A 19,123-nucleotide genomic window follows, 5' to 3' on the forward strand; every position below is an offset into this window, starting at 1 on the left:
GCATGCTGTGTGGCTTCCATGAACTATGTTATAACTGAAACTATTACCCGCAACTCCCATCCCAGGGCACCTCCGAACTTCAGAGTATGCCCAAACCTTCAGCATGAAGTCCCAACCTATGGGGTCTCAGTTTAGCCAAACAGCAAGGGCCTTGGGCACCCTGTAGCAGGGGGTGGGGGTGGATGACCTATGCATTACTTAGGTCAACTGAATTGGCTTCGCAGTGCGGCATTTGGTGTGTGCGCTACCCGGCCCGGAGTGAATGATAACTATCAGGATACAGTGTCCCATCTCAGGCAAAAAGTTCCTTTTCTCTGCCCATCTCACCCGGCCGGCTAGATGGGCGGTCTCAGAAGGGCACCATGCATTCAGCAGAGTAGGGCCCACTAAATCAATGAGTGCAGTATTGTTTCTCTGTCCCTATAGTTCAGAATTCGGACCAACACTGGTCTGGGAGGTGCCCTAGTCGGAGGCCTGTGGGCCGGCACTCTATGTGCTTGTTCCACGATGTATTGCAAGGATAGAAAGTCTGCCCCCACCACCCTGGCCAACCACTCCTCGAAAAAGTGAACCAGGTCCGAGCACGCCATTCCTTCCAGGAACCCCACTAGTCGGAGGTTGTTCCGTCAGGATCAGCCCTCCACATCCTCCGCTCGGCATTACAGCTCCCTGACTCTTGTGGTGAGGGACTGGACATGCCCCTCCAGTTCCTCTAGCGAAGGTCGGAAGTCCTTAAGTTCACTCTCTGTGCTTGCTACTCTGGCAGGCAATTTCTTTTTATCTTCTCGCAGTAGTCTGACTTCTATCCCACAGCATCCACTTGTTTGTGCAAGTCCTGTCTAGTTGCTGCGATGGCCTTCAGGATCTTGTTGAGTTTGTTATCAGGAATGGTGGGTGTCAGGGCCTCTAGTTCATGGGGCGCCAGTGGGGGGATGGCTGTAGGCACAGCTGTCCAGTGGCCCAGTGAGTTGGTGCTGAGCCCCCACCTTGCCCACAGTGCCAAGGCAGTGAGCAACAGTCACAGGGGCCACGAACGGCAGTCGCTTGTCTGTCTGTCCTTCCCTGCCCTTCAGGGAGTTAATCCATGCATGTTACGCAGGCAGCCAATCTGAGAGCAGCAGGGCCCGCAGAGATAGTGGAGTGGAGCCCACCAGGATAGTCTGGGAAGCCAGTGGATCAGCAGCAGGGAAGGCCATCTGCTCTCATCATCCCCTCCATCCGTGTCTCACAATGTCCCATGTGGAGGGAGAACACTAGGTGCCCAGCATCCCCCCGGTCAGTTAGAACCCCACGAAGGCCCAAAGGGGGGAACTACTGCAGTCCAATGTCAACCCCAATCGGGGATTAGGAAGTGAAGTATGCACCAGTGGGGGGGCGGTGCACCTGCCCTGCTCATCCGGTGGGTGAATCAGGCGGCCTCCCCCATGCCCCGTGACAAACCATCGGAGATGACCACCATAGATGATCCGTGGAGGGGAGGGAGTGTGATGCTAAAAGTCCGACAGCCGTGGCTATGCAGGCCTACAGGGAGTCATTAGCAGTTGAGGCTCGCCATGTCAGGGTGCCTCTGTGGCCCAGTTCAAATTCGCAAGGAGCAGGCACCAGGATGGTCACTCGGGGTCAGCCAATCTCAACCAGAGCCGCACCCCCCCCCCATGGCACACCAACAAGCCACTCACCACCTCCTTCCAGGGCCTCCACCACAATCGTCAACCGGCAATGCCAGGGTCACACCTACTCATCCGCAGGTTGGCTCAGCGGCCGTCCAAGTACATCAGAAGGCCATTTAGCTGCATCAAAGTCCCTCTCCAGGAGGGGACACACTTACCACAGCCGCCCTTGCCGCGCTCTCCCTTGCTGGCCACCTGATGTCTCAGTAGGGCCACCCGGCAGCAGCGGCCACCTCGCTCCAGGCCTCTCCTCAGCTGCACTCCTGTTGGTCGCTGGCCAATCTTGGCTGCTCACCCGAGCAGCAGTGGCACAAACCCTGCAGGTATCCATGCTCTGGTGAGGGGGACGACCATGCCTTCTATAATGTCCTCCCACAGCCAATGCTTAATGCTGCGTTTTGGGCTGTGGGGAGGCCGCTGTACTAACAGAGCTGTCTTTGAAAGGGAGGAGGCTACAGCCCACAAACTGGCCTCTGGGCACCCCTCTTCATTTTGTGAAATGTGGCGTTCCCTTTTCTTTGTTAGTCTGAAAATGATAAGCAATAATTTTTTCTTCCTTTGTGCTCAGTAGGCCAGGTCATGTCAGCTCAAATTACCATTTTGCCATTTTAATACCAAGAGGCAACTTATCCCATCATCACCAATTACTCTTTAAAATCAGGTGCAAGAACATATGAGATCACTATCATTACTGCATAGAACCAGGTGTTTAAACCTAATTCAGAATTGTCCCAGGAGTTGGGGCTAATGTGTGGTAAAGGTCTTTGGATTGGTATTACTAGTAAGTAATGGAATCATTACCTCTTCGTCCATCCCCCTAATCACAGGCCTGACCATGTGAGAAAAAACTCAAGCTTATATCCTTTAGGCACCAACAATGTAGTCATTTTGAAGAACACAATTTTATTAGAAAAATTTGAATTTTAGCAATTCCGTCATTGCTACCTTCATGACACCAGAACCAAAATTATCACTCAAGTTCAAATCTAACCTATAATGAGCAACAACATTATTAGACATTGAACAAGTGTCATGCTTACATATTTCCCTCATGGATGCCACTGAAGCTTCAGCTCTTGATGCCGATACCACCCTTGTTGATCTCCCTTGGAGCTTCCCAGGAATTGCCCCACTGAATTATATGCTTGGGTTGTTGTCTGATCACCCCAACAGTATGGCAGCTGTAACTTTATTTCCTTTATTTGCCATACCATAGGACACAAACAATGCAAATGAAGGTATTAGTTTTGTCCAGGTGTATCAATAGTATACACCTAGCACCTAGAACTTGAGGGATAGCATCAGTGGTTGATTGATTAGAAATGGGTTAAACTATCTCCTGGAACATATGATACCATGTTTGAGCTTTTGCTTGTAACTTGGGGTCAAATCTTAAAATCACCTGTTCCATAAAAAACTAAGACAAGGACGACAAATGACCAAAGCCTACAATTCACTTAACCTCCTGGCCGAGGTATTGCTACTAGGAAGACCACCTGTGCAGAGAGCCAATATATGTTCGTAGAATACAGTGGATCAAATGCTTTCTTCTCAGACTCTTTTACCACAAGTGAAAGATTCTATGAGGGGCTTGGATTTGGCACCATCGGGCTCCTTTGTTTGAAACTTCTGACTAATCTAGTTTCTAATGGAATTATTTTTTACAAATTGCTCCATGATTCCTGAAAGCCTTTTATTACTGACCATCAACCTCAACTTACCTGTACTTACCTGGGATGGGTACCCCCCATCCATGGGTGTCCTCCAGGGGTGGGTGGGGATGGCAGGGTGTGTCCCGGGGGGCAGGGAAGGGCCCCTCTGGACTGCTTCCATGGTCAGAAACCATGGAAGGGAGCCCACAGGTCCCTTAACGCCTGCCCTCACCCAGGCGTTAAAAAACGGCGCATATCAGGCTGGGTGCTGTTTTTTAAGGCCCGCCCCCTCCAGTGCATCAAAATGACGCAGGAGTATAAATAAGGCGCACAGGCCCTAAAGTCATTTTTTGGATGGGAACACCTACCTTGCAAGTCATTAATGCAGGGCGGTTTCCCGCATCCAAAAAATAACGCACACGGAGGATTTTTGACGTCCGCGGGGTCGGGCATCAAAGAATAAATATGGGGCAAGGTTTGCGCTGAATGTGCGTCAAAATTTTTGACGCAAATTTGGCACAAACTGAGTATAAATATGCCCCATAGAGTGTATTTCTTTAGTCCAGCATCTTGGTGATGAGGCATTGACTGACAGTTTGGCGTGTGTTAATCAAGAGCCATTTGAAGATTTTCTTGATGATTTTAAGGGAGTGAAAACAGGAGGTGGAACCTTCATTGACTTGGCTGGTCATAGCGAGCTGGATGTCAACTATTATTCCAGGGTTCTTGGACTGGGAGGCAGGAATGGGGGTGGACCAAGTTCTGCTGGACACCAGGAGGAGTTCCATAGTGAGGTGCCTCTGTTGAAGACTACCACTTCCGTTTTGTCTGGGATGAGTTTCAGAAAGTTTGTCTTTATCCATCTGGCTACTTCGGACATGCAGTAGGTGTAGTTGGTGTAGTTGGTGTAGTAAGTCTGGGTACTAGGTTTTCATCAGAGACGGAGAGGATGAGCTGGATCTCCTTAGCATAGGAGTTCATATTGATTCCATGGGTCTAGATAATGTTTGAGAGAGTGGAGGCATTGAACAATGTGGGCTGAGAGATGATTCTTTGGCTACCCCGCAGTTGAAATTCATGCTGACTGAGGCATGGGGAGTCATGCCTACTGACTGGATGCAGCCTGTGAGGAAGGTGAAGACACTGGTTTAGCGGAGTCATTGGATGAGGACGAAGAGGTAAATGGTGTTGCAGGCTGCAGATGAGTTGAATAGGACAAAGGCTGTGGTGTATCCTCTGTCTATGATCAGTCAGATGTTGTCTGTGTTGGTGAAGAGGATGAACTTGATGCTGTGGTTTTCTCTGAATCCAGACTTCATGGGGTAGAGGAGGTGGTTGTTGTTAAGGTGATATTTAAGGTCTAGTAGCTAGTTGATTATTTTCTCCAGAAGGTTCGCAGGGTAGGACAGCAAGGAGATCAGGTGATCGTTGGCCAATATCTTCAGGTCTACGGAGGCTACCTTTAAGAGGGCAAGTAAAATGCCATGCTTCCAGGCATCTGGGTAAGTGACTGTGCAGATTGAGTTGTTCAAAATTGGGGTTAAAGCTGACATGATGGGGTCCAATCCTTCGGTGAGGATGTGGTAAGGGAAGAGGCTCAGTGGTGCTCCAGAATGGATGGACTGCATGGTTGTTGAGGTTTACGAATGGTGACCGGTGCCAGGTGTTCATGGCGGACTTCTGAAGATTTGTCTCGATGGGCAGAAGGGCTACGAAGGTGGGTGGATCCAGGTGTTCTCGAAGTTGCTGATCTGCTAAAGACTTTGTAAGCCAGGTGTAGCGGTCCTGCGAGGGGATGATGGTTGTGGAGCTTACTGCAGGTGTGGTGAAATCCAACACAATGGCAAGGATTTATTTAATGCTATTTGTACTGTTTTCAATGTGCTTGATGATGACTGATCACTTGGTGAATCTGATATCCTGATGGTAGAATGTGACCGCTAGCTTGTAGGTGCTTTTGCCAGTGTCATCATGGGTATGTCTCCATCTGAGTTCAAGTTGTTTGAAGTGGTTTTTAGTAAGTCTGAGTTCTTCAGTATAGCAAGTTGCTTGCAGCCTGGTTCAGTTGGCTGTGGTAGTCTCCAGTAACGCCAAGGTGTCTGCTCAAGAGGAGACTGAGAAGCCTAAATGATGATGGATCATGAGAGGTCATGGTGGTGTTGTGAATGGTGGACTAGGAACTCCAAGGTCCATTTTTCTTCTGGGATCCTAATACAGTTTCATTGGGCGGATTTGGCAGGGGCAGTTGCATGATAGTGAGGGGTAGACATGCTGAAGTGGAAGAGGGTGTGAATGGTCAAGGTGAGTGATATGGGCTTGTCTAACACGATATCAATCATAGAAGTTAGTGAAGATAGGGTCTAGGAGATGTCTTGTAGTGCGGGTGGGGGTTGTTCACTCACTGGATGAGTTCAAGGATGAATGGACCCTCCGAAAGGTTGTTTGTGCTAGGGCCGCCGTGAATTCCATTGAGTAGCTGAGGTTGGTGAGAAGGAAGAAGGAGCTGGATTTGAGCACTCAAGGTGTCACGAAGTCTGAGACGATGCTACTGAAGTTGGTACTTGGCCTGGGTAAACAGTAGATGAGGGTGCCATCCATGGTGTAGTGGCTGAGATGTCAGCTCTGTTGGCCATGTCCTACCTCATGATCCTGTGTCCAAGGGGAAATACCCATAGGGATGTCGGAGACTGATGTCAGGCTCAGCCAGCTTTCGATCAGAAAGAGCAGGTCTGGTAGGAGGTTGTGCAGGAGATCCCTGAATTCAATGGCCTATCTGGGAAGCTACTGGATTGTGAGGAAGAGGCAGCAGAGGAACGTTTGGGAGCTGTGCATGGGTATAGTGTGGGGGGCATGGCTGAGTGTGTCAGACTATTAGCAGGTGTGGGAAGGGGTAAGTGCCAGAGGAGTGTAGTGTAGAGAAAAGCCAGTCGGTGCAGGAGAATGCACTTTTGCTACCAGCCAAAAGGACAGGCATTAGTACAGTGAGGCATTTCAGAGGTTAAGGGTAAGGAGCGCTGCAGCACAGTAATGTCCAGGGGTGGGGTGGGTGTTTGATGGACCTAGGGTCCTGGTCCTAGGCACAGTCTTGCACAAACAAACATGGACAGGCTTGCCTTTCTCATGCCAGTAGTGTGCCCATTATGTGTGTCTGTGCTGAAGCTGCAATTAAGTAGGAGTGGGTGCAGAAAGGTTCTGGACGTGGTGGACAGGGCTGGAGCAAGCAGGGAGGAAGTGGGCGCAAAGGAGGAGCAAAACTGGGGGAAAAGTAGAAAAAAGACTTGAGAGACGAGGGGCGAGGGGCGAAGGGAAGCACAACCAGATGACAAAAGAAGTCAAAAAGCGGCTGCCAAAAGGGCACAAAAGTGAATGTGGGAGCAGAAATATGAAAAGAAAAGGGGTTAAAGGGGCAAGAAAGCAGAGTATAAGTGAGAGAGCAAGGGAGCAAGAGTGAAAGGACTAAAGGTCAAAGAGGCATAAACAGTGCTGTGAAAAATAAAAGAGAGAAAAGTACCAGGAGCCTGAGGAGGAGAGCATAAGGAGGGTGAGGCTTGAAGCCTCACTACAGTAAAGGAGCTGGGACCGCAACCACCAGGCCTGCTTGGAGGACTAGGCATAGGTAAGTGGTACCGGCTGTGCCAGACAGTGTCTTCATACTGGCAAAACCCCCGGGATATTGCAGCATCGATTGGCAAATTTTGCAGCACAAATAAGAACATTTTGCGGCCAAATATGAGAATTTTGCAGCATTTTTGTGGCAATTTATTCTGCAATTCTTTAAGCACCAAACACTGGGATCTTATTTTTATGTTTAATTACAATTGAGACAATTTGTTTTTGGTCAAGGTCTATACATATGACATAAACCTGTTAAGTAATGATAACCATGGAACCTGTATGCTTGTCTCCTTATGTTTTAATCTTGGACTTTCATATACAATTCTTCTGAGCAGCCCAAATCTAGCCTGATATTGTGCTTTTGATAATAATGTAAAAACAATAATGGCCGGATTGATTGTTCTGAGAGGGACCGACATCTCACTGACAAAATAATTTTGTAGATGCTGTTGCTCCTCTCACCATCTGCAGAACTAGTCACACAGCCTTTATACAGAGCTGAAAGCTGTGAAAGGACTGTAATTTGGTCATCCATTCGATGCCAAGAGAGGTCAATGTCGATTACCCCTGAAACTGATGCCTGTACTGCTTCCAGGCCTACATGTTCAAAGTAGACACAAAGCTACTGATCATGCATCTCACTCAAACTAGAGATGGACGAATATGCACTCTTGTCCGTGGGTAGGATGCAAAGTGATGCAGGATTGAAAATGTGTACTTGTTTATGGAATCCAGGCATGGTTGGGCCTATCCTCATGTACCTACCTTTTCAAAGGAGTTTTCAAAAGTTTCATTAAACCATGCTGTTATTTTTTTTTCTGTGCCAGAGACAATTTAGTATCTGCAAAATTCTCTAGGAATAGTTACAGTGACTCTAGAAGGTGGACTGAATTGTTTGTGAGGTTCATGTGAAGGTCCTCTAGATAATCATGTACCTTCATTGTCACTGGTGTGTGACTCTGGAATAAGTCCATAAAACTAAAAATGTTCTGATATTTGTCTGCCACAATGTTCAATTGAACTTTATTACAGTTTTGCTGGCTCATGTTCAGATCCTCTGTAGATTTTCATGGGAATCTGGGTAAAAAAAAGTTGCATCTCAGACTCAACAAACCAAGCATAGGCATCAAAGTGTTCACAGTAGTACGGACAGCATTGAGCATGTATGCTGCATTGTCTGAATTATAAAAACAAAACATCCTGAAAGGCTATGTTGTACTCTGTGAGCACCCTCACACCTGCTTGTGCTACAGTTCCACGGTTAAATGTTTAGGGCCTGCCGCCCGTGCACAGTGAGCTGCAGGCTGAATACATTTAAAAAAATTAAATAAACACCCACAGGCCCACCACCTGTGACCTGTGGGCGGTGGGCCCTAAAATAAATATTTGTCCCCCTGGGCCTGCCACCTATATCCTGACTGCGCAGGGACTTTATTACACAAGGGATGCTACCCAGGTCACGGGGGCATTTATTTATTCTGGTGCCTGCCATGCCCAGGACATGGATGGCGAGTCTGGGAGCATTTTCTTTTTTTAAATGTTCAGGGCCCACCGCCCGTGCACAGTGGGTGGAAGGCTGAATACATTTAGAAAATTAGAACTGCCCCTAGGCCCGCTGCTTGTGTCTTGTGTGCGGCATGCCATAAAAAAATACCTACGGCCCCAGCCCCCAGGGGGGCATTTTTTTGGGGGGGGGTCCGCTGCGCACAGGACACGGGCAGCGGGACTGAGGGCAATTTTTTTTTTTTTTAAATGTTTAATGCCTGCTGCCCATCAGCAGCAGGATGTATACATTAAAAAAATGAAAAGAAATGCTCCCATGCCTGCTGTCCTTGTCGTGTGCGAGGCCGGCTCTAAAAGAATTATTCCACCCCCCCCCCCCGGGGCCTGTCGCCTAATTACACAAGAGATGCCCCCTAGCCCATGGAGGAGGGGCATTTATTTATTCAAGGGCCCACTGTACACAGGATATGGGCACTGGGCCCAGGGACTTCCCTTTTTTAAAAAATGTTTAGGGCCCACGGCGCGTGCACAGTAGGTTGTGTACATTTAGAAAAAAAGAAATGCCCCCGGGCCGGCTGCTTTTGTCCTGTGCACAGGGGCCTATGATTAAAAAAGACATACCCCCAGCCCACTTGGGCAGAATTTATTTATTTTGGGCCCGCTGTTCTCATGACATGGGCGGCGGGCCCGCAGGCATTTCTTTTTTGTTCAATGTTTAGGGCCCGCCGCCTGTGCAAGGAATGAAAGTATGAGTGAGTGAGTAAGGGAGCAAGTGTGAGAGGACTAAAGGTCAAAGAGGAAGATAGAGTGCTGAGGAAAAGAAAAAGATAGAAGTACTAGGAGGAGGAGAGCGGCAGAAGTGCGAAGTTGATAGCCTTACATCAGCAAAGCTGGGTCCCCAAGGCCAAGCCTGTTTGGAGGACCAGGCACAGGGAGGTGATGCATGCAGAGCCAGGAAGTGCTATTGAGGTTCCTGCCACCACTGCCACACAACACAAAGGGGGTCACTTTGACCTCTGCGGTCTTTTTTCAAGACCGCCGAGGGACCGCAGTGCGGAAGACCGCCTGTGCAGGCGGTTTGCCGCTCGGCCTATTATGACCGTTGGCAGCTCTCCATCCCTTTACGGACGGAGAGCCGCCAACAGCCATACTGGCGGGACGCGGGGAAGTGGAGATTGCTCCACCTCCACTGCCAAGCCAACAGAACACCGCCCAGCGAATCACGTCCTGTGATTCGGCGTGGCGGTGTTCTGTTGGCGGTGTGGTGTCGGCGGAGCTGCCCCCATGGCTCCCGTCCCCTCCCGGAGGATCGACGGACCAGGTAAGTCGATCGTCCGTTAGGGGAACGGGTGGGGGGTGCTGTGTGTTGTGTGCGTGCATGGGGGTGTGCGTGTGTGTATGTTGAGGGGGTGTGTGAGTGCGTGTATGCTTGCAGGGGTGTTATGTGTATGGGAATGAGTGCGTGTGTGTCTGTGGGTATGTCTGTATGGATGTGTGCGTGTATGTTTGAATGTGGGTGTGCGTGTCTGACTGTGTGTGTGGATGTTGGCATGTATGTCGGGGTGTGTGCGTGTGAGTGTTGGTGGTGCCTGCGTGTGTGTTGTGTGTGTGTGAGTTCTGTGATGTTGGGGGTCGGGGTGTGGAGGGGTGCCCTGCCACCTTTGGGAGGTGGCAGGGGTGGTGGGGGTGTAGGGGAGGGAGTCGGTGGGGGTGGGGGGTTGGGGAGACACCTATCAGTGCCAGGGAAGGAATTCCCTGGCACTGATAGTGCTTACCGCCATGGATTTCATGGCGGTTCAAACCGCAGGAAATCCACGGCGGTAAGCCGGGTCAAAATACAGCAGCGGTATAGAGACGGCCGCCGAGCTGGAGACCCAGGTCTCCAGCCTGGTGGGCGGAACGGAGAACCGGCGGATGACCATGGCGGTAACCGCCATGTTCATAATTCCATGAGGGGAGACCGCCAGCCTGTTGGCGGTCTTACCGCCGGTTCTCCGCCTTCCGCCAGGGTCGTCATGACCCCCAAAGTGTTGAAAGTTGTATCATAGAGAAATCAGGCTAACAATTCCATGTTCTTCAAAACTCTGCAAAGGATATCCTTTCAGTGCAAAATCTTGGATAGGATGATTTATCTTTACGATGTCCTTTAAAGCATCATGGAAAATCAGGTTACCCACTTTGGAGGCATGATATTGAGTAAAATTACTGTTTTCATTTTGGGGTTTATTTTAGAAACCCAAGACTTCACTAATGTGTTTTAAAAGTTCTTGCAGCTGCTGATCTTGAATATGCTTTTCATTTGGACCCTCCTGGTCTTCTTTTATGTCATGCTGCAAGGCTTGTTTTTTGCAGAAGGCTTGTTCTAGGCACTAGTGATAGATTTAATATTGTTTCCAGAACTCTTCTTGCAATTATCAGAACCTCTTCTGTTTCTGGTCTTTGGTTGTCATCCTCCACATAGTGACGCTTCGGTGCAGCAAAAAAATCTAAAAATCTTGTGAGAACTTGCAGGTCAAGAGTCAGTGAAGACTAAGTTAGGTTACACACGCTTGTGACTCTTCACTGCCTAACCTGGGAATACTCGCTGTTATGGAGCTTCCACATGGCACGGCAAGACTCTCCAGTATCGCTTGTCGCTTCTTGCTTAGCACATGGTGGGGGGGCGTGTATCATCAGTGCCACACTGAAAAATAAATCCTCTACAGCGAGACAGCGTAAAGAAATATAAAATACATAGGTAAAGGAGATTCTCCATAAATAAAAGTTTGCATACATAGCACCATTAACACGTAGTACACAAGTGTACTTACTGTGCACTTTTCACATTTTACTTGACTGTACCTAATATAGACAGCTTACTGGACTGGCTAAAGTTAGTCTTCCACGTTTTTCCTTGCAGTGTATCTCCTTTTTCATTTCAGGAGGAAAGCTGTACTAGCTACCTTGAATGACGTTTCTTTTGTTGTTATTTTCTCATGAGAATGTTTAACTTAATGCAATGCTTGGAGTATCCAGTAATGAGCACGTGGGAGAGAATATCTTGAAGGAGTGTATCTTCTTATGTTGCAGATCCTGAAGCTGAAGATTGCTTGGAAGAGATTTCATTGTGCTTTAACTTGGGAAAATAATGAACTTGCCTTGTCAACATGTACTATAATCTGATTGGTCCCTGTCAGGGAAACTGTGTGTAGATGTAGCAAACTGTAAAAAAAGAATGCTTTTACCTATTTCAAGGCATGCTTAGAGCTCAGAAGGTTCCTTCCCCAATTGTTAGATGAAACTTTACATGATTCCTGTGTGCTGCCTTTCCGAAGCTAATCATGCTGACTGACACCTTCTTCCTGATTTCTCTCCTACTTTTCCGTCATTTCACCAGCTTAATTGAGTAGGATTTTACCTTCATAAGAATTGGTGGGCCTGATTTATTTTTTGGCGGACAGCCTGTGTTACACTAGGGCAGCAGAGTAAATTACAGCTGCCAAATTTTCAAATGTCTGCTAGCTCATCAGACATTTTAAGAATTGACCGGAACCGCTGTTAAGGTGGTTCCTGCCATTACACTGTTAATCAATCCTGACAGAGCCATTAGTCAAAGTTGCAATGTTTTTATTTTCAAACAGAAAATCCCAAAGTCATATTTTCCTATTGAAAATAACATAAAAACAATGCCCCCTCGCTATGGGAGTATCCTCTCATGGCGAGGGGCATTGAGCATTTTTCAATACCTCTTACCGCCAGGTTTTTCCTAACAACTATGGCCCTCATCCTGACCTTGGCGGGCGGCGGAGGCTGCCCGCCAAAGTCCCGCCGTCAGGTTACCGTTCCGCGGTCGAAAGACCGCGGCGGTAATTCTGACATTCCCGCTGGGCTGGCGGGCGGCCGCCTTCAGGCCGCCCGCCAGCCCAGCGGGAAAGAGGCTTCCACGATGAAGCCGGCTCGGAATCGAGCCGGCGGAGTGGAAGCTGTGCGACGGGTGCAGTTGCACCCGTCGCGTATTTCACTGTCTGCGCAGCAGACAGTGAAATACATTTAGGGGCCCTCTTACGGGGGCCCCTGCAGTGCCCATGCCAGTGGCATGGGCACTGCAGGGGCCCCCAGGGGCCCCGCGACCCCCCCTACCGCCATCCGGTTCCCGGCGGGCGGACCGCCGGGAACTGGATGGCGGTAGGGGGGGTCGGAATCCCCTCGGCGGCGCAGCAAGCTGCGCCGCCTTGGAGGATTCCAACGGGCAGCGGAAAACCGGCGGGAGACCGCCGGTTTTCCTGCACTGACCGCGGCCAAAGCGCCGCGGTCAGAATGCCCTGCGGGGCACCGCCGGTCTGTCGGCGGTGCTCCCGCCGACCCTGGCCCCGGCGGTCTAAGACCGCCGGGGTTAGAATCACCCCCTATATGTCCTCCCATCTAAATTAGGTGGTCAAACATATTGCCAAAGCTACAACAGCCCTTACTCCGTCAGGCCATTGGAGAAGTTTGACCATAGCACAAACAGAGTAGTCTCTACCGTCCTCAAAATATGGTCCACCAGTATTCAAATTGGGAGGGGTCCATAGTTTTGCTGGGAGGGGGGTGGGGACTCCGCCACCATTGCGATGGAGTTCCCTCTTTGCCAAGATATAAATCTGGCCCTAAGTCTGCTTTCTGTTATTCGAGACAACTTTATAACAGTTTTAATTGGCATTTATGATTTTGAATTGCTTTGGAATATATTGGCTCATGCATTCATGTACTGGTTATGATTTGCAACTAATTCGATGATTTGAATTTGTAACCTTGCTAACCTATCAATAAACCTTCATGGTTTTCACATCTAATATTTTCCCTCATCCTTGTGGGGCCAAATGTGCTTCAGGTTATTGAAATGCATTGATTCCTATGTCAGCTTCAGTCAGAACCAAATATCCATGTGCTTGAGGGCAGCCTGTGCTTTAATTTCACCAAAACCTGCACAGTGCAAAATGCTGCCTCACAGGCTTACCTTAATTCATATATTCACAGAGACAGAAACTAAACAAGACCTCCAAGAGAGGGAGAATAGTTTTACACTGTTGTGCATAGCAATAGTAGAAATACTAGCAGGAAGTTTTCAACTTCACACAGGCTTCTAAAATGTCTGTCCTGTGTGGGTGGGCCTTCCTCACACTGTTAGGACTGGGATGAAGAGGATAGGTTATGTTTGCACTATATAAAGCAAAACAAATCCTGATGAATGTAGCCTAACGTAAGATTCTCATGCAAAATGACTAGATCTGCAGCTTCCACAACAAACTGCACAAGTAAGCTGGGGGGGGGGAAGTAAAAATCTGTTTACTTTTGTTTCTTTTTCTTTACCTTTCTAACTGCTGTGATGTCTCCTCTGCAGTACCAATAGAGTCAGTGCAAAACCCTTTACTGTTATAACTAAACAGGGTTGTTTTAACCCCCCTTCAGATAATTTGTGCTTATTGTTGTTCGGTGGTACATTTAGATGTAGTCTGCAGGAAGAATGGAACAGCACTAACAAAGCCACCAAGTGATTAATGAAGTTGCAGGTTACACAATGAGTGATGTTTTGTATTTTTGTGTGACTGTATGAGACATAGAATGTGGGCATTGACTGGATAGGTGTAGGAAAGTACCATCTTGCCTGGCATGTTACCCCCATTTTTCACTGTATATATGTTGTTTTAGTTGTATGTGTCACTGGGACCCTGGTAACCCAGGGCCCCAGTGCTCATAAGTGTGCCTGAATGTGTTACCTGTGTAGTGACTAACTGGCTCACTGAGGCTCTGCTAATCAGAACCTCAGTGGTTATGCTCTCTCATTTCTTTCCAAATTGTCACTGACAGGCTAGTGACCATTTTTACCAATTTACATTGGCTTACTGGAACACCCTTATAATTCCCTAGTATATGGTACTGAGGTACCCAGGGTATTGGGGTTCCAGGAGATCCCTATGGGCTGCAGCATTTCTTTTGCCACCCATAGGGAGCTCTGACAATTCTTACACAGGCCTGCCACTGCAGCCTGAGTGAAATAACGTCCACGTTATTTCACAGCCATTTTACACTGCACTTAAGTAACTTATAAGTCACCTATATGTCTAACCTTTACCTGGTAAAGGTTAGGTGCAAAGTTACTTAGTGTGAGGGCACCCTGGCACTAGCCAAGGTGCCCCCACATTGTTCAGAGCCAATTCACTGAACTTTGTGAGTGCGGGGACACCATTACACGCGTGCACTACATATAGGTCACTACCTATATGTAGTTTCACCATGGTAACTCCGAATATGGCCATGTAACATGTCTATGATCATGGAATTGCCCCCTCTATGCCATCCTGGCATTGTTGGTACAATTCCATGATCCCAGTGGTCTGTAGCACAGACCCTGGTACTGCCAGACTGCCCTTCCTGGGGTTTCACTGCAGCTGCTGCTGCTGCCAACCCCTCAGACAGGCAGCTGCCCTCCTGGGGTCCAGCCAGGCCTGGCCCAGAATGGCAGAACAAAGAACTTCCTCTGAGAGAGTGTGTGACACCCTCTCCCTTTGGAAAATGGTGTGAAGGCAGGGGAGGAGTAGCCTCCCCCAGCCTCTGGAAATGCTTTGTTGGGCACAGATGTGCCCAATTCTGCATAAGCCAGTCTACACCGGTTCAGGGACCCCTTAGCCCCTGCTCTGGCACGAAACTGGACAAAGGAAAGGGGAGTGACCACTCCCCTGACCTGCACCTCCCCTGGGAGGTGTCCAGAGCTCCTCCAGTGTGCTCCAGACCTCTGCCATCTTGGAAACAGAGGTGCTGCTGGCACACTGGACTGCTCTGAGTGGCCAGTGCCACCAGGTGACGTCAGAGACTCCTTGTGATAGGCTCCTTCAGGTGTTAGTAGCCTTTCCTCTCTCCTAGGTAGCCAAACCCTCTTTTCTGGCTATTTAGGGTCTCTGTCTCTGGGGAAACTTTAGATAACGAATGCATGAGCTCAGCCGAGTTCCTCTGCATCTCCCTCTTCACCTTCTGATAAGGAATCGACCGCTGACCGCGCTGGAAGCCTGCAAACCTGCAACATAGTAGCAAAGACGACTACTGCAACTCTGTAACGCTGATCCTGCCGCCTTCTCGACTGTTTTCCTGCTTGTGCATGCTGTGGGGGTAGTCTGCCTCCTCTCTGCACCAGAAGCTCCGAAGAAATCTCCCGTGGGTCGACGGAATCTTCCCCCTGCAACCGCAGGCACCAAAAAGCTGCATTACCGGTCCCTTGGGTCTCCTCTCAGCACAACGAGCGAGGTCCCTCGAATCCAGCGACGCTGTCCAAGTGACCCCCACAGTCCAGTGACTCTTCAGCCCAAGTTTGGTGGAGGTAAGTCCTTGCCTCACCTCGCTGGGCTGCATTGCTGGGAACCGCGACTTTGCAGCTACTCCGGCCCCTGTGCACTTCCGGCAGAAATCCTTCGTGCACAGCCAAGCCTGGGTCCACGGCACTCTAACCTGCATTGCACGACTTTCTAAGTTGGTCTCCGGCGACGTGGGACTCCTTTGTGCAACTTTGGCGAGCACCGTTTCACGCATCCTCGTAGTGCCTGTTTCTGGCACTTCTCCGGGTGCTACCTGCTTCAGTGAGGGCTCTATGTCTTGCTCGATGTCCCTTCTCTCTGCAGGTCCAATTTGCGACCTCCTGGTCCCTCCTGGGCCCCAGCAACGTCCAAAAACGCCAAACGCACGATTTGCATGTAGCAAGGCTTGTTGGCATTCTTCCGGCGGGAAAACACTTCTGCACGACTCTCCAAGGCGAGAGGGATCCGTCCATCAAAGGGGAAGTCTCTACCCCTTTTTGTTCCTGCAGAAACCTCAGCTTCTTCTGTCCAGTCGAAGCTTCTTTGCACCCGCAGCTGGCATTTCCTGGGCATCTGCCCATCTCCGACTTGCTTGTGACTTTTGGACTTGGTCCCCTTGTTCCACAGGTACCCTAGATTGGAAATCCACAGTTGTTGCATTGCTGGTTTGTGTCTTTCCTGCATTATTCCTCTAACATGACTCTTTTGTCCTTAGGGGAACTTTAGTGCACTTTGCACTCACTTTTCAGGGTCTTGGGGAGGGTTATTTTCCTAACTCTCACTATTTTCTAATAGTCCCAGCGACCCTCTACAAGGTCACATAGGTTTGGGGTCCATTCGTGGTTCGCATTCCACTTCTGGAGTATATGGTTTGTGTTGCCCCTATCCCTATGTTTCCCCATTGCATCCTATTGTAACTATACATTGTTTGCACTGTTTTCAAAGACTATACGGCATATTTTTGCTATTGTGTATATATATCTTGTGTATATTTCCTATCCTTTCACTGAGGGTACACTCTAAGATACTTTGGCATATTGTCATAAAAATAAAGTACCTTTATTTTTAGTATAACTGTGTATTGTGTTTTCTTATGATATTGTGCATATGACACTAAGTGGTACTGTAGTAGCTTCACACGTCTCCTAGTTCAGCCTAAGCTGCTCTGCTAAGCTACCATTATCTATCAGCCTAAGCTGCTAGACACCCTATACACTAATAAGGGATAACTGGGCCTGGTGCAAGGTGCAAGTACCCCTTGGTACTCACTACAAGCCAGTCCAGCCTCCTACATTGGTTGTGCAGTGGTGGGATAAGTGCTTGAGACTACTTACCACTCTTGTCATTGTACTTTTCATAAGAGAAAAATATACAAAACAAGGTCAGTGTATATACACATAGCCAAAAAGTTTTGCATTTCCTCTTTTCACTCTTTTCTAAGTGCTGAAAAGTACTTCTAAACTTTCAAAAAGTTCTTAAAAGTTTAAAAAGTTTTTTCTCTTTTTCTATCACTTTAACTCTCTCTAAAAAAATGTCTGGCACCGGAAAAAATGTTGAACTGTCCAAACTTGCATATGATCACCTTAGCTGGAAAGGAGCAAGGAGTCTCTGCATAGAGAGAGGTTTGAGTGTAGGGAAGAATCCTTCCTTAGAACTGTTAATTAATATGCTTAGAGTACAGGATAAGGCCATAAGTGCCCAATCTGTAGAAAAAGTAGCTAATGGTTCTCAATCTGATCCAGGGACTCCCCCAGGAAAAGGTTCAGGAAAGAAACTTCTCAGCCTGCCCATTACTAGACAGTCTAGCATAGTTGGTACAGAGGTTGAATCACACCATACCAATGGTGTGCTCTCACATTATACTGGTAGCCAAGCTGTTAGGGTGCCCTCTGTAAGGGACAGGTCTCCTTCTGTTCATTCCCATCATACCTCTGTATCTAGAAATGTCCCTCCCACCCACCCTGATGACAGATTGTTAGAAAGGGAGCTCAATAGATTGAGAGTGGAACAAACCAGACTGAAGCTCAAGAAGCAACAGCTGGATTTGGATAGACAGTCTTTAGAAATAGAGAGGGAAAGACAGAAGTTGGGTTTAGAAACCCATGGTGGCAGCAGCAGTATTCCCCATAGTCATCCTGCAAAAGAGCATGATTCCAGGAATCTGCACAAGATAGTTCCCCCTTATAAGGAGGGGGATGACATTAACAAGTGGTTTGCTGCACTTGAGAGGGCCTGTGCTGTACAGGATGTCCCTCAAAAGCAGTGGGCTGCTATCCTATGGCTATCATTTACTGGAAAAGGTAGGGATAGGCTCCTTACTGTAAAAGAAAATGATGCTAATAATTTCCAAGTTCTTAAGAATGCACTCCTGGATGGTTATGGCTTAACCACTGAACAGTACAGGATAAAGTTCAGAGAGACCAAAAAGGAGTCTTCACAAGACTGGGTTGATTTCATTGACCAGGCAGTGAAGGCCTTGGAGGGGTGGTTACATGGCAGTAAAGTTACTGATTATGACAGCCTGTATAACTTAATCCTGAGAGAGCATATTCTTAATAATTGTGTGTCTGATTTGTTGCACCAGTACTTGGTGGACTCTGATCTGACCTCTCCCCAAGAATTGGGAAAGAAGGCAGACAAATGGGTCAGAACAAGAGTGAACTGAAAAGTTCATACAGGGGGTGACAAAGATGGCAACAAAAAGAAGGATGGTAAGTCTTCTGACAAGGGTGGGGACAAATCTAAAAATGAGTCTTCATCAGGCCCACAAAAACACTCTGGTGGGGGTGGTGGGCCCAAATCATCCTTTAATCAGAACAAGGAAAAGAAACCATGGTGCTATTTATGTAAAATAAAAGGCCATTGGACAACAGATCCCAGTTGTCCAAAGAAAGGCACCACAGCTCCTACCACTACAACCCCTACTGCTACACCTAGTGTCCCTACTAATAGCAGTGGTGGTGGGAGCAAACCTACTAATAGCCAATCCAAGGGAGTAGCTGGGCTCACTTTTGGTAATTTAGTTGGGGTTGGTCTGATTAGGGAGACCACAGAGGCTACTTTAGTCTCTGAAGGGGCTATTGATTTAGCCACTTTGGTTGCTTGCCCCCATAACTTGGAGAAGTACAAGCAACTAACCCTAATAAATGGTGTTGAGGTCCAGGCCTACAGGGACACAGGTGCCAGTGTCACAATGGTGATTGAGAAACTGGTGCACCCTGAACAACACATACTTGGACACCAGTACCAAGTAACCGATGCTCACAACATAACACAAAGCCACCCCATGGCTGTTGTAAATCTCAACTGGGGGGGGGTAACTGGTCCAAAGAAAGTTGTGGTAGCTTCAGATTTACCTGTAGACTGTCTATTAGGGAAT

This window comes from Pleurodeles waltl, chromosome 6 (assembly GCF_031143425.1).
Source record: "Pleurodeles waltl isolate 20211129_DDA chromosome 6, aPleWal1.hap1.20221129, whole genome shotgun sequence".
NCBI lineage: Eukaryota > Metazoa > Chordata > Amphibia > Caudata > Salamandridae > Pleurodeles > Pleurodeles waltl.